The sequence below is a fragment of the Dipodomys ordii genome, unplaced genomic scaffold (assembly GCF_000151885.1).
Source record: "Dipodomys ordii isolate 6190 unplaced genomic scaffold, Dord_2.0 Scaffold39, whole genome shotgun sequence".
In the NCBI taxonomy this organism is placed as follows: Eukaryota; Metazoa; Chordata; class Mammalia; order Rodentia; family Heteromyidae; genus Dipodomys; species Dipodomys ordii.
This window is the reverse complement of record NW_012267255.1, coordinates 13,319,628-13,333,595: the sequence shown is the minus strand read 5'-3', so window position 1 is coordinate 13,333,595 and position 13,968 is coordinate 13,319,628. Positions and strand designations below refer to the sequence as shown.

Sequence of the window (13,968 nt, the reverse complement as noted above, 5' to 3'; positions counted from 1 at the left end):
CGGCGGCGGGGCCCAGGGGTCCTCTGCGCTCCCCGCGTACCTGCGGAGGGGGGTCCGCGTCCGGGGGTCCCCGGACGACCTCACCCCGCCGAGCGGCTCCCGGGCTGCCCTCAGGAGCGGGGGGAACCGGGCGAGCCTGTGCCCAGTACCCTGGAGAGCCAGGACCGCCTCGGCCTGTGGACTGGCATGCTGCCTTAAATGCCCCGACTCTGTGCGCACGGACGGCGCGCTCCGGTCCTGGCGAAGGGGACGAAGGGCAGCCCGGGCCCGCCACGTCTGACGTGGCCCAAGTCGAGTCCCGCCCCGCCCCGGCCTCCTGGGGCGGCAGGTGCAGCCGGGACCGGAGGGGGGGCGGGGAAGGGGGAAGCCTCCCACCGCCCCCAGCCCTCCCCCCCCCCCCCCCCCAGGGCAGGCCGGCCCATGAGCTGCTCTAGTGCGTGCCCGAGGCCCTGAGTTCGATCCCAGCCACCCACCTACATTCTCCACCTGCCAGTTGTCAGGGTGTGGTGGGAAGGGTTTGCGTTGCTGGTGCTGGCTGTGAGTCCCTAGCTGCCTAAATGAATAAAGTTTAGCATTCAGTGGAGCTGACCAAGTTACCTAGGGCCTGCCTGCCACACTGCCACGTGACCTGAATCCACCGGCTGGGAGGGTTTGGAATAAAAATCCAGAAAAGGAATATTTAGGCTATTATAATGTGCAAAAAGCAATAGCAAATCTCCCCCCCCCCCGTGTGTGTGTGTGTGTGTGTGTGTGTGTGTGTTCTTGAACTCAGGGTCTGAGCACTGCCCTTTGGGTGAGTAGCTCAGATTGGTGCTTTACCACTTGAGCCACAGCCCTATTTGCAGATTTTTGGTGGTTAACTGGAGATAGGCCTGTCATAGACTTTCCTGCTCAAACTGGCTTCAAACCATGATCCTCAAATCTCAGCCTCCTGAGGAGTTAAATCTCTCCTAAAGAAACCATCTCACCCCTCCCTCCATGAATAATAATTTGAGAGAAATGATCCTTTGAGAGAAATATCCATCGGTAGAGCTAACACATTTAACCTAATACATACATGCACACAAACACCGAAAATACACATCTTCACACATCTTCCTATTTCTTTTCAACTAGAAAAGCAACAGAAGGGATAGAGTGTGACTCAGGAGGTAGATGGTTACTTAGCAAATAGAAGGCTCTGAGTTCAAACCCTGGAACAGGAAGGGAGGGAGGGAGGGAGGGAGGGAATCAAAGTCAGAACCTGGGACTCTTATTAGAGACACTTAGCTTTAGCTAACCTGACTGACGTACAATCTGTTCATCTATAAAGTGGGAATGATGATTCCATTATTTCTGAAAACAGTTCTTATCAGAAAAATCTCAGACTGACAGAAAGATAATTTTCTACACCCCCCCCCACCTTATAGAGACAAAAACTTGTCTGCACACAGGACCTGCCTTCTTCCTCCCTCAAGTTCACCATTTGGTGTTCTCTCCCCAGAATCAGAATGTAGCAGGGCATCACTGCACTTTGACCACACTGTGCACAGGACCTAGCTACCTTGGTTTGTCCCATACCTGCTTTATTACTATCAGTGGGTAGGTTGGTTGTAGGTGGAGATCTGTGGGGTCAGTCCAAAAAGACATATTTCACAATGTCATTTCCAGCTGCTATCAAGACCATGTCTTACAGATACTCTCCCATGTTTATCAAGGGTGGCTGTTCATTGCTTTGGCCTCTCCTGATAAGTGTGAATCGTTCTTTCATCGATATCTATAATTATTTAACACTAACAGCAACAAACCAGGCAGAGTAAAAACCCCAGAAATAACTATTTTCTGCAGCTCACTTGATTCCTTATCGTTGGGCCTCTATGAACAGAAGTAAATGTATTCACCTTCGCTTAAAGAAAAAACAAATACAAAAACTTGTCTGAAATCCATTTTCCTTAATGAATTTCTCTTTTGCAAAATTCTTTAACTCCTTTTGTTTTTAATGTCTGTGATGAGATTTCAACTCAGGCTCTAGATGATGCCCTTTAGCTTTTTCACTAAAGGCTGATGCTCTACCACTTGAGCCACAGCTCAAGCAGAGCAGTTGAGCTGTGATTCAAATGGTAGAACACTTGTAGCTTTTTGCTGGTTAATTGGAGATAGGCAGCTCATGAACTTTCCTGCCCAGGTTGGCTTTGAACCACAATCCTCAAATCTTAGTCTCCTGAGTAACTTCGTACAGGTGTGAAACAGACCCAATTGTTTTCAAAACTTGAGATCCAAGCTGCTTCTTTCTAAATTATCAAGAAAATTAACACCAACAATGGTGGGAAAATTCCACTTTTCTGATGTTTATAAAGATGTAACCCAAACAACAGCAAACATTTTGATTGGAAAGGTTTTGATTAGGGATAGAAGTATAGCTCAAAAGTTATAGTGCTTACCTAGCATGTGGAAGGACCTGGGTTCCCCATCAGCACAGCAAAAATAAAGAAAAAAAAAGATTTGAGTTAAAAGAAATAGTGAACAACTTCAGGCATTACTTTGCCTGCACTGTTCCATTTTAGTGTATCAAGATTTTTTTTTTATAAAAGCCAAATCTAATAGTAAACACTTGTAATCCCAGCACTTGAGGGGTTGAGGCAGAATGATCATAGGTATGGAGCAGCCTGGGCTACTTAGTAAGACCTTATCAAGAGACAGCAAAAGAGGAGAGAGAAAGGGAAGGAGGGAGGGAGAGAGGAAGGGAAAGAAGGAAGGAAGGAGAGAATAATTTTGTAAGTTTCAGGAAAAAAATAATTCAAGATATTAAACAACATCTCTGAAATTCTGGACATGTTTTGTGTTTTAGGGGAGTGCCTACTTTATGTGATTCCCCCTCCCCCCCCAATGTATGTGTGCTGCTTCTGTTGACATTTTTTACTTTGTGTGTGTGTGTGTGTGTGTGTGTGTGTGTGTGCCAATCCTGGTGCTTGAATTCAGGGTCTGTGTGCTGTCCCTGAGGTATTTTGTTTTTTTAGTTTTTTTTAGGTCAAGGCTACCACTTGGGCCACAACTCTGCTTCCAACTTTTTGCTGGTTATTTGGAGATGACAGTCTCACAGACTTTGCTCCCTGGGCTGACTTTGAACCAGGATCCTCATATCTTAACCTCCTGAGTACCTAGGGTTACATGTATGAGCCACCAGGGCCTAGTTGCATTTTTATGTTTCATAAAATCAATATAAGTAAGTGAAAACTCAAATGGTTCTTAAAAGCTTAAAACAAAAGCCATGCACAAGTCCTACCAGCCTCCGTCTGTCTCCACCCCACATTCCTAATAATCCTGATGAGTGTTCCTCATTTCCTTATGCCAATGTTTCTACCGTTTCTCAGACACTGTGTACTGACATCTTATCAGAGTACGAAGGACCTATCTCATGGTACCATTAGCACTATATTGCCCCACCCTTGCTCTCAATTAGATATACCAAAACAAACAACAGTGAGGGCTTACATCATCCTGACAATATAAACAGAATGCATTGCTGAACCAAATAACATGCTATGATAACATTTTTTTAAATCCCTCTTCGGACTCTAATTGATTCCTCCATTGAAAAGAAAACGAAGCCCTGTATCTAACCTTTACCCATTCTTTCTTCAACATATCAAATTCCCATCAATATCTTCCAATGCCTAAACATGGAATTTTTAGTTTACTCCTATTTTTTTTAAGACAAAGTAGCTTACTCAGGAGTACTTAGGAATAAATATTAGAGTACTTTTATGTCTGAAAATATTTTTATTCCCGATTGATAGTTCAAAGATGTTGAAATTGAGTTTCCCCCAATCTTGTCTTTTTTTTTTGTCGGTCCTGGGGCTTGAACTCTGGGCCTGGGGGCTGTCCCTCAGCTCTTCAGCTCAAGGCAAGCGCTCTACCACTTGAGCTACAGCACCACTTCCGGTTTTCTGGTGGTTTATTGGAGATAGGAGTCTCACAGTCTCTCCTGCCCAAGCTGGCTTTGAACCGCAATCCTCAGATCTCAGCCTCCTGAGTAGCTAGGATTACAGGCGTGAGCCACTAACGCCCGGCTTCCCCCAATCTTGTAAAAAACATTCTTCCATTGTTTTACTTCCAGTGTTGCTGTTGAAATGTCTGCTGATTTCTGATCACCTTTGTGTCTCACTTGTTTTTGTTCCTAGCATGTTTTCATTGTCCCTGGAAGTCTGAAATTCCACAATGATGTATCTTTCTTTCTTTGTATCTTTCTTTTAGTATAAGGGATTCTTTTAATCTTATCTGTAATTTTTCCCTTTATTTCTCTGCTAATTTCTTTTCTTCCATTTTTTTTACAATTCACTTTGTGAATTCTTTAGGGTTTTAGAACATCTATATTATTCTCAAGCGTTAGCCTATTGAACATGTCTGCTTCTTTCTTTTGTCTGAGCCAAGTCAGAGAGAGTTGATGCATCTGATTAATTCCACAGGGGCCATGTGTCAACAGCTGGAGGAATTTGGGGTTGTCATGACAGGAACTCAGGGGATACACTGTCATCTAATAAGCAGAGGTCAGGACTTTTGCTAAACATCTTACAATGCCCAAAACAACCTCCCACTAATACCCCATTCCAAATGTCAATCACACCAAGACTAAGAACTCCACAGGAAGTGACTTCACAGAGGGATGGCTTTGATTGTGGTACCATTAGAGTGGGATGCACTGGGGTATACTGGCTGGATGAGGAGACAAAAGGATGCAAAGACCCCAAAGGATAATCCTTCACTCTGGTGCCTAACCCCTGCCTTCCACAGTACAGAAATTCCCAGTGCTAATTCTCTTCCAAATACTTATATTAGTCCTTCTTCTACTTTGCCAGGCTAGCTGCCACTACTTTATTTAATTTCTGAATTCTAAAATTTACTGACATCTCTCATCTTCTGTAGTTTTCTCCACATCAAAATAGAAAACAAAAGAACAGCCAGGCACCGGGTCTCATACCTATAATCCTAGGTAATGAGGAGACTGAGATCTAAGGATAGCAGTTCAAAGCCAGCCTGGGCAGGAAAGTCTGTGAGACTCTTATCTTCAATTAACCAACTGGAAGTGAAACTGTAGCTCAGAGTGGTAGAGTGCTAAGCTTTGAGTGAATAAGCCTTGAGCGAATAAGCTCAGGGACAGCACCCAGGCCCTGAATTCAAGCCCCATGATGGGAAAAGCAAAATTTTCTGATGGATTTGTTTGCCAAAGTTCCCCCCCCCCCCTGCTGCATTTCCCAGCATGGCTTTGAACTCCCAGATCTAAGCAATCTTCTTTTTTTTTTTTGGTTGGTCATGGGGCTTGAACTCTGGTCTTGGGCGCTGTCCCTGTGTTTTTCAGCTCAAGGTGTCCACTCTACCACTTGAGCCACAGCGCCACTTCCTAAGCAATCTTCTTGATTTAGCCTCCCAATTCCTAGGGCTGCAGATATACACCATTGCCTTGTAGCTTATATCTTGTGAACCTTTTGTTGTGTTATTATTATCATGTTATTTTGCAGTGAATAAATGACAAACACCTGTGGTCATAATATAATATTTAAACAATGGAATCTTATTTTTGTACTAGGAAGCAAGTAAACAATAACAAAAAGGATGCAAAATAAGAAGTGGGAAGAAAAATAGGCCTAAATTTATAAATTTCTAACTTATTTTAATGACTTTTTTCAACTTAATCTTTTTATATCTAACTTTATTTTTCATAGATTTTGAAAAAATTTATAAATTCATTAAAATTTATATTACTCATCACTTTTAGATCAGTTTGTTAAATATCTTTCCAGGTATCTTTTCATCCATACCTGCATGATCTATGTGGTAAAGCAACTGCCTAGTGAGTGTAAGATTTTTAGTTCAAACTCCAGTATCATTATTAAATTATTTTTGAACGATGGTTAGAATTCAACGTCCTCTTCATCAATATATTCTTTTAACAAATGTATAGTATCCCCAAATGCTAACATAATGTTTAATAGCCAAAAGTTTATTGAAGAAATGGATTCTGTAATACAGGAAACTTTTTTTTTTTTTGAGGGGAGAGGAGTTGATATCAGGGCTTGATCCTAGGGTCTCACTTTCATTCAGCTTGCTTGCTTAGGGCTGACACTCTGCCACTTCAGCCACACTTCTAGCCCTGCTTTGTGCTGGTTACTTTTGGAAATGGACTTGAGAACTTTTTCCCATGGCTGTCCTCAAACCTTAATCCTCCATTTTAATCTGGAGGATTACAGCCATGAACCACTTGACTAAAACACTTTTATTTATTAATATTCTCTATAAAATATAACATATTAGAAACTACAGTATTGTTTATGAAAAAAACACCACCAGGATAAGGAAATGTAACTTATCTACTAAATCTCTCCTATCAAGTAGAAGAATTTCACAAGCATATAAAATAGATGTGAGCATAGTAATTAATTTTTTGATCAAAATTAAAACCCATTTTATATCCAAATATTTACGAGTTGAACTTGAGGTCTTTAAAAGTCCAACTTCCATCGATAAAACAGTTTTTAGATAGAATGTTATCTATAGTGATTTTTTTTTTTTGGAGTAGGGGGAAAGGCATTGCTTTTACTGGGGCTTCAATTCATGGCCTCACAATCTCACTTGGCTGTTTTGCTCAAGGCTAGCAATCTAACACTTAAACCACACCTCCACTTTCTATGCTTTGATTCTAACTCTCCATTTGGCTACCAGACTGGTTAAACCATCACAAAGACCTGAAGTTCCCCTTGACTACTTCCTCATCCACAGTAGACAAATGGTGTATGCATTAGAGCGACTACTTCCAACCTAGTCCCCTATGTTCTAGTACCCAGTTCTCACAACAACCCTTCCCATTAGCATCTATGACCACCATTGATAAGTAAATATTTTCAAAATTTAGAAATTAACAAAGCCATACATTCATCCATATTCCACCTTCCTTAGTCAAAAGACCAAGTAAGAAAATCCACTCTCCATTAAAGAGGGAATTAGGTGATCTATGGGGCTATTTGTCGTTCATCTTGAATTTCTTCCAAAGAAACTTCCTTCTGGTTTTACATACATGAAGTCCTGTCCTAGATGATATTTTTGTGTGCACACACCAATCCTGGGGCTTGAACTCCAGACCTGGCATTGTCCCTTAGCTTTTTCACTCAAGGTGGGAGCTCTACCACTTAAGCCACAGCTCTAATTCTGGATTTTTGGTGATTAATTAGAGATTAAGAATCTTACCTAGGGCTGAGAAGGTGGCTCAGTGGTAGAGTGCTTGCCTTGCATGCACGAGGCCCTGGGTTCGATTCCTCAGCACCACATACAGAAAAAAAAAAGCCAGATGTGGTGCTATGGCTCAAGTGGTAGAGCACTAGCCTTGAGCTGAAGAGCTGAGGAACAGCTCCCAGACCTAGAGTTCAGACCCCACAACCGGACCAAAAAAAAAAAAAGAATCTTACCCAGACGTCTCAGGCTGGCTTTGAATTGAAATCCTCAGATCTCGGCCTCCTGAGTAGCTAGGATTACAGGTGTTTGCCAGTAGTGCCAGGCTGTGTTATTTTCATAACTACCAGAATTTAGCTTTTTAGACTTTTATTTGCACACATTATTTCACTAAGACAGAAAGGGAAAATAGCCCCCTAGTGAATTTTTAAAAATGAAAGGAATCCAATTTCAATTTACTTTTTGTTTTAATCCAAATGATTGATTCTTTCAATAAAAATGTGCATTGTAAGAGCAGGATGAGTCAACTTAGAAAATATTAACTATGACAGATAGCTGAAAACACCAACTATCTAGATTCAACATTTGTCCTATTGATTTGGGCAGAAAGGATGGACAATCAAATAGAGTTGAAGTTCAAAACCGTGTCTCCTAAATACATGAAATGTGTTTTATTATTATTATTTTGGTCTTTGTTTTTTTTTTGGGGGGGGGTCCAGTCGTAGGGCCTGAACTCTGGCCTGGGTGCTGTCCCTCAGCTCTTCAGCTCAAGGCTAGCACTCTACCACTTGTGAGCCACATTGCCACTTCCGGCTTTTTTTCCCCCTGCTTATGTGGTGCTGAGGAATCGAACCCAGGGCCTCAGGCATGCAAGGCAAGCGCTCTACCACTGAGCCACCTTCCCAGCCCTTGGTCTTTGTTTTTGTTGTGACCATTTTAACAGTAATGACCAATCATACTTTGACTGTGTGGACATAAATAAAAATACAAATAAGCAATTCACCACCATCCCCACACTACTTCATTACCTTAACTCAGAATTTAATGTCTACAGGAAGTTATCTTCAAGTATTTTGATGATCACCTAACTTTACTGTATGGAAATAACAAAAATGCAAAGAATCAGCCTGGCGCCAGTGGCTCACGTCTATAATCCTAGCTACTCAGGAAGCTGAGATCTGAAGATCACAGTTCTACGCCAGCCTGGGCAGGAAAGTCTGTGAAACTCTTATCTCCAATTAACCTCCAAAAGGCTAGAAATGGAGCTGTATCTCAAGTGGTAGAATGCTAAGTCTTGAGTGAAAAAGCTAAGAAACAGTGCCTAGGTTCTCAGTACAAGCCCTACTAATGGCACACAAACACACACACACACACAGAGCTCAACAACATCACCACATTACGTCATTATTTTACCTCAGAACGCAACAGATACAGGAAGATATCTTTAAGTATTTCCATAGTTGTTGTTGTTGCTCAACCCCTTAAGTTTCACTGTTCTTCTGAGCTCTTCTGAGTAAACACTCCCAACAAGCAATTCTTCAAAAGAAACATTCTTCAACCTTACCCATCACCTTTGCTACAATGCTCTATCCCTTGGGCTTTTCCTTGGGCCTGACATTGTCCTAGCACAGTCTGTAATGCTTCTCAGAACATATACACTCTTATACGTTGATACTCATCTCTATATTTCTCAATTAACCTTTTGTTCCATTCATTTTTAGGTAATGTCCTTATTCAATGTTAACCCTACCTCAGCCATGCCTTAATTTATCCTGTTTCCTCATGTTACTATGCTGTACTGGATACCAACTCTATTTACATAATTGCTATCTAAACTCTTTCTAGAGCTCTGGGATCTTACCATGCTTTCTCAAGTTTTTCAAATGCAATAAAATATATATAACTATAATAATTTTAATTACAGTTTAATAAAAATCTTCTGTATTCCTTACTCCATTTATGGAGTCACCACCAATTCAGAAACCTCATTTCCCTCCCTACACAAGTCTTCCCTCCCTCTTCACACTCTATATTCAAGCACAGTCCTACTTAGAAAATTATTTTATCTCCCAGACTCTTTCCTTTTCACTCATTACATTCTTTACCTCTGAGTTCTTCCTGGTATGATACTAAAATAATTTTCCTTAGACCATCAATAAATATTTATTAATTATAGAAGACATTTCAAATCTGTAGGATCTCACATCTTTTTCTTTCTTTTTTTTTTTTTTTACCAGTCATGGGGCTAGAACTCGAGGCCTGGGTATTGCTGTCCCTAAACTCTTTATGCTCAAGGCTAGTACTCTACCACTTTGAGCTACAGTGCCATTTCTGGTTTTCTGGGAGTTAATCTGAGATAAGAGTTTCACAGATTTTCCTGTCCAGACTGGCTTTCAACTGTGAGGCTCAGATCTCAGCCTCCTGAGTAGCTAGGATTACAGGTATGAGCCACCAGTGCCTGGCTTCCTTGTCGTTTATAAATTGCCTCTCTCTCTCTCCAACTTCAGACCTCTTTAGAATTCTTGTGATCTGTTATTGGTCATTTTCCTTTTTAGTTGGTTTTTAAATTTTTTAAAGCTACCGGTGGTAGCTTTATTGCTTAAGGCTAGTACTGTGCCACTTGAGCCACATCTCCACTTTAGGCTTTTTACTGGCTAGTTGGAGATAAGAATCTCTCAGACTTGTCTGCCCAGGCTGGCTGGGAACCTTGATCCTCAGAATTCAGTAGCTAGAATTACAGGCATGAGCCACAAGTATCCAGTGGTTATTTTCTTATTCTTTTGCTTTGAGACAAAGCTTTCCACTGCAGTTCAGGCATAAAAGTCCTCCATTCTAACTCAGACACACCTCTTCAGTGGCCTCCTTTATAATCTACTCAGTCTAGCCAAATCTAACCAGTAGCCATTCAAAAAATCAAATAAAAATAAACCTATATTCCACCCCAGGCCTTTGCTCAGTCTGTCCTTAAAACAGAATGTCTTTTCCTCAAATCTTTCCTTGTCATATCTTTTTTTCTTAAGGCCCATATTGATTCTGTGTGAAACACAGAATCATTCCTCCTAATGGAATTTGTCTCTTCTCTCCTAGTGGAATTTGTCTATTCTCTCCTTTGAGAGTTTGAACAAGTGCACAAATTACCTTCTACAAGCATTTTATTTTTTCTACTAAGAAAGCAGTATAGCAGTAGTTGGGTGTTTTCCAGACCACCTGCAAAAGAATACTAGTCTTGTTAAAAACACAAAAGTAAAGGCCACCCAGATCAGTCTGTCTCAAGAGACTCTGATCTGGGAGGCCTCTCTCTCTCTACCTTAAGAACAGACTCTCCAGCAAAGCATACAGTGTTGTTGGGGAGGAAGAAATGAGCATTGAAGAAATGAGCTCTGAGTCTGTCACAGCAGAATTCAATTCTAGGTGATCTGTTAAGTGGTAATTTTTGCTGTGTGCTGGTGGCTCACACCTATAATCCTAGCTACCTGGGAGACTGAGATCTGAGATCTGAGTTAAAAGTTAGCCTGGGCAACAGAGCCCTTGAGACTCACATCTCCAATTAACCACCAAAAAGATGAAAATGGAGCTGTGGTCCAAGTAGCAGAGCACTAGCCTTGAGTACAAAAGCTTAGGGACAGCACCTCAGCCCTGAGTTCAAGCCCCAAGACTGGCACAAAAAGAGAGAGAAAGAGAGAGAGAGAGATACTTTTAACATTAAGTAAAAATATGAGGCCCTGAGTTCAAACTTCAGTACTGGTACAAAAAAATTAAAACCAATAATAACAAAAGAGATAGTTTCACAAAAACTTAAACATCATGACTGTGATGCAGACAGAAAAGACAAAAAAGTTGACTATTTTCTTTAATTCATTCAGTGAGAAACCAAGGCAGGCTTTAGAACCTGTTTTTATTTAAAGAAAATTTGAAAAAGACACACTTAAGCTGCAGTATAAATGACTTAAAGATGATCAAAGGCAGGAAGCAGATGATGTGGAAGTTATCTTCTGTGAAACAGAGCTTTCTATTGAAACACCAAAATAATTTTTGTATTTCTTACTAGTTATATAGGTTTGAGTGATAATAGTAATATTTCATAATTGTGAAAAAATTATGAGAATAATACCTTAATAGGGTTATTGTGAGAATTAAGATGGAGTAGTTTGGAAAGTGTAAAGTGAATTATACTCAAAATGTTACCCATTAGTAGTAACGTTGTAGTAATACTATTACTCAGTAATGTTACTTGAGACTTGTCCCTTGGGGTATTTTTGTTGGTGGTGGTTGTGGGGCTTGGACTTGGGGCATGGGCACTGTCCCTGAACTTTTATTTTTTTGCTCAAGTCTAGCATTCTACCATTTAGATCCATAGTGACACTTCCTGTTTTTCTGGTGGTTAACTAGAAATAAGAGTCTCATGGACTTTCCTGTCTGGGCTGGCTCTGAACCTTGATCCTCAGATCTCAGCCTCTTGCATTGCTAGAATTATAGGCATGAGCCACTAATGTCTGGTTTGTCCCTGTTTATTAACAAATATACCCATTCTAGCAACCAGTATATACAAATTACTAATTTATACCAGGTTTAGGTTGATAATAAAGTAGTCCATGTCCACAACATGTCTGCACTAGCAGAGATGAGAGCTTACTTAGATAAATATTTACATGGGATATAATTAGTAAAATCAGAAGTATGACAGTACAACTGAAATCAAAAAAGCTAGCCATGTATAAAACTAGAAAAGGATTACAAGGGCTAGTTTGAACAGAATCTCAAAAGGGTGACCAGGAAATCACAAAGGAAGCACAGTGTCCTAACAATATTCATGCTACAATAATGTTGCTGACTAATTTAATTGCATAAGGGCTCTATAATAATAGCTTATCCCAAGTATTAATTGTCAGCACTGTTTAAAAGCACCATTATTACCCTATTTTATGAAGAAAAATCAAAACCCCCTGAGGCTTGAAGAAGCTAAGCAACTTTTCCAAGAAAGTCTAGTAAATGGGGTAATGATACCAATGCATTCCAGATAAATTGTTTCCAGACAGAGGAAAAATTTCACTTTTTCCAATATGATCCAGACCCTGAGAGATTTAGGCAATCTCAGAGACTGGTAGAACTTGAGTCTCTGGTCTTATGTCCAGGAAGATGAGAAGGAATAATACTCTAGTAAGAGGGAGAACCAGTTAGGTGCAGGTGATTCACGCTTGTAATCCCAGCTAGTCAAGAGGCTGAGATCTGGGTTGTGGTTCAAAGCCAGCCCACACAGGAAAGTCAAAGTGAAAGAGCTCAGGGACAACACTCAAACCCTATGATGAAAGAGGAGAGAAAGACAGAAAGAAAGAAAGAAAGACAGAAAAAGAAAGAAGAAAAGAAAGAGAGAAAGAAAGAAAGGGAGAGAGAGGGAGGGAGGGAGGGAGGGAGGGAGGGAGGGAAGGAAGGAAGGAAGGAAAAAGAAGGAGGGAGGAAGGAGACAGGGAGGGAGGGACACAGGGAGGGAGGAAGAAAGGAAGAAGGAGGGAGAACCATGCCAAACCATGAGAACATGGAAGAGCCCAGCACAATTCCGGGAGACATAAGTACTGAAACTCAGTGTGTACTTGTAGAAGCAGTAGCAGAAGGCTACTAAAGTAGTAAAGGTTTCTAAAGTAGGCTGGGATTACGAAAACTAAATTATACCACATTGAATTATGTAGCTTCTGCTCTGAGGAGATGAGCAGATAATGAGGGATCTTAAGCAAGGGGATGAGGAGGTCAAAAGTTTAGAAATAGGAGTCAGGGCCACTTGCTATGAGGCAGCAAGAGCTAATGTGACTGAGGAGGTTTGATGTCACAGAAACTGCCACTTATGGTGGCTTTAGAAAAGAGCTCTTTGAGCCAGAGCCTCTTCATCTGTAAAAAGAAATGTAATAATAAGGTATTATGAAGATGAAGTCCAAGAACTCAGGCCAGCATCTGATACTATATGTCAGTTCTAGTAGACACTTCATAGATGATGGTGGTCATATTTTGTTCACTGATAACATTGTTGTGACACAAATACATTGAGTCCTAATTGAGGTGGGCTTGAGGTACAGATAAATTCAATGCATTTACCAACATGCTGTTGCTTAGGTTGTTGGAAAATAAAACCAGTGCTGCTTGATTTGTGCAGGCACGATATATTGGTTTGTATCACAACAGTGAAGCCTCAAGACCACAAAGATAACCAGGTTTCAGGAATGACATGAGGTTAAGGATTTATGTCTTGTACCCCTATTATGTATCTAACATTGCATTAAGTGATTACACACACACACACACACTTCCTTTCATTTGGAGTTGAGGCTACAAGGCAATTTTTTTGGTTGATTTCTTTCACTTCCAATCCTTCTCTTTCATTTATAACCTCATGCTTACACCTTATTTACATTACAACTGTGAGCAATCTTGGCTTACCTGTTTGATTACCTTCATCTTAGACTTCTTCCTATTCTAGATACTCCTACCCTCAGTATGCTACCCTGGTTCCAAGATGCCTTACTAGCTAAATGCTGCCAAATGCTAGAATTCTTGTCAGAAGAAACATCTTGATGAGTCAGTGTACATAATGGTCCAGGTAATGGAGATTTGGAAGATATGAATAACAAAAGTAGGACTCTGCTACCTTAGAAATTAATTTGGTAATATGGATATAGTTAGTGATAAGAGAAGAGAGACAGAAGCCAGGCCCAAAGAAACATAGGTCCCATGGTTTCCCTTATATGCAATATCTAGTATATGTATGAGTCAAGCGGAAAA

The 13,968-nt window shown here is 40.7% G+C and overlaps 1 protein-coding gene across 1 annotated transcript in view; it reads right to left on the bottom strand.

Moving 5' to 3' along the window:
- Window positions 1–124, bottom strand: part of LOC105987102 (transmembrane protein 56-like) — a 44,143-nt gene extending 44,019 nt beyond the window's left edge. The window contains exon 1 of the mRNA XM_013018263.1: window positions 41–124. The gene's annotated coding sequence lies outside the window, so the exon portion shown is untranslated. The remainder of the gene's footprint in view (window positions 1–40) is intronic.
- Window positions 125–13,968: the final 13,844 nt, after the last annotated feature.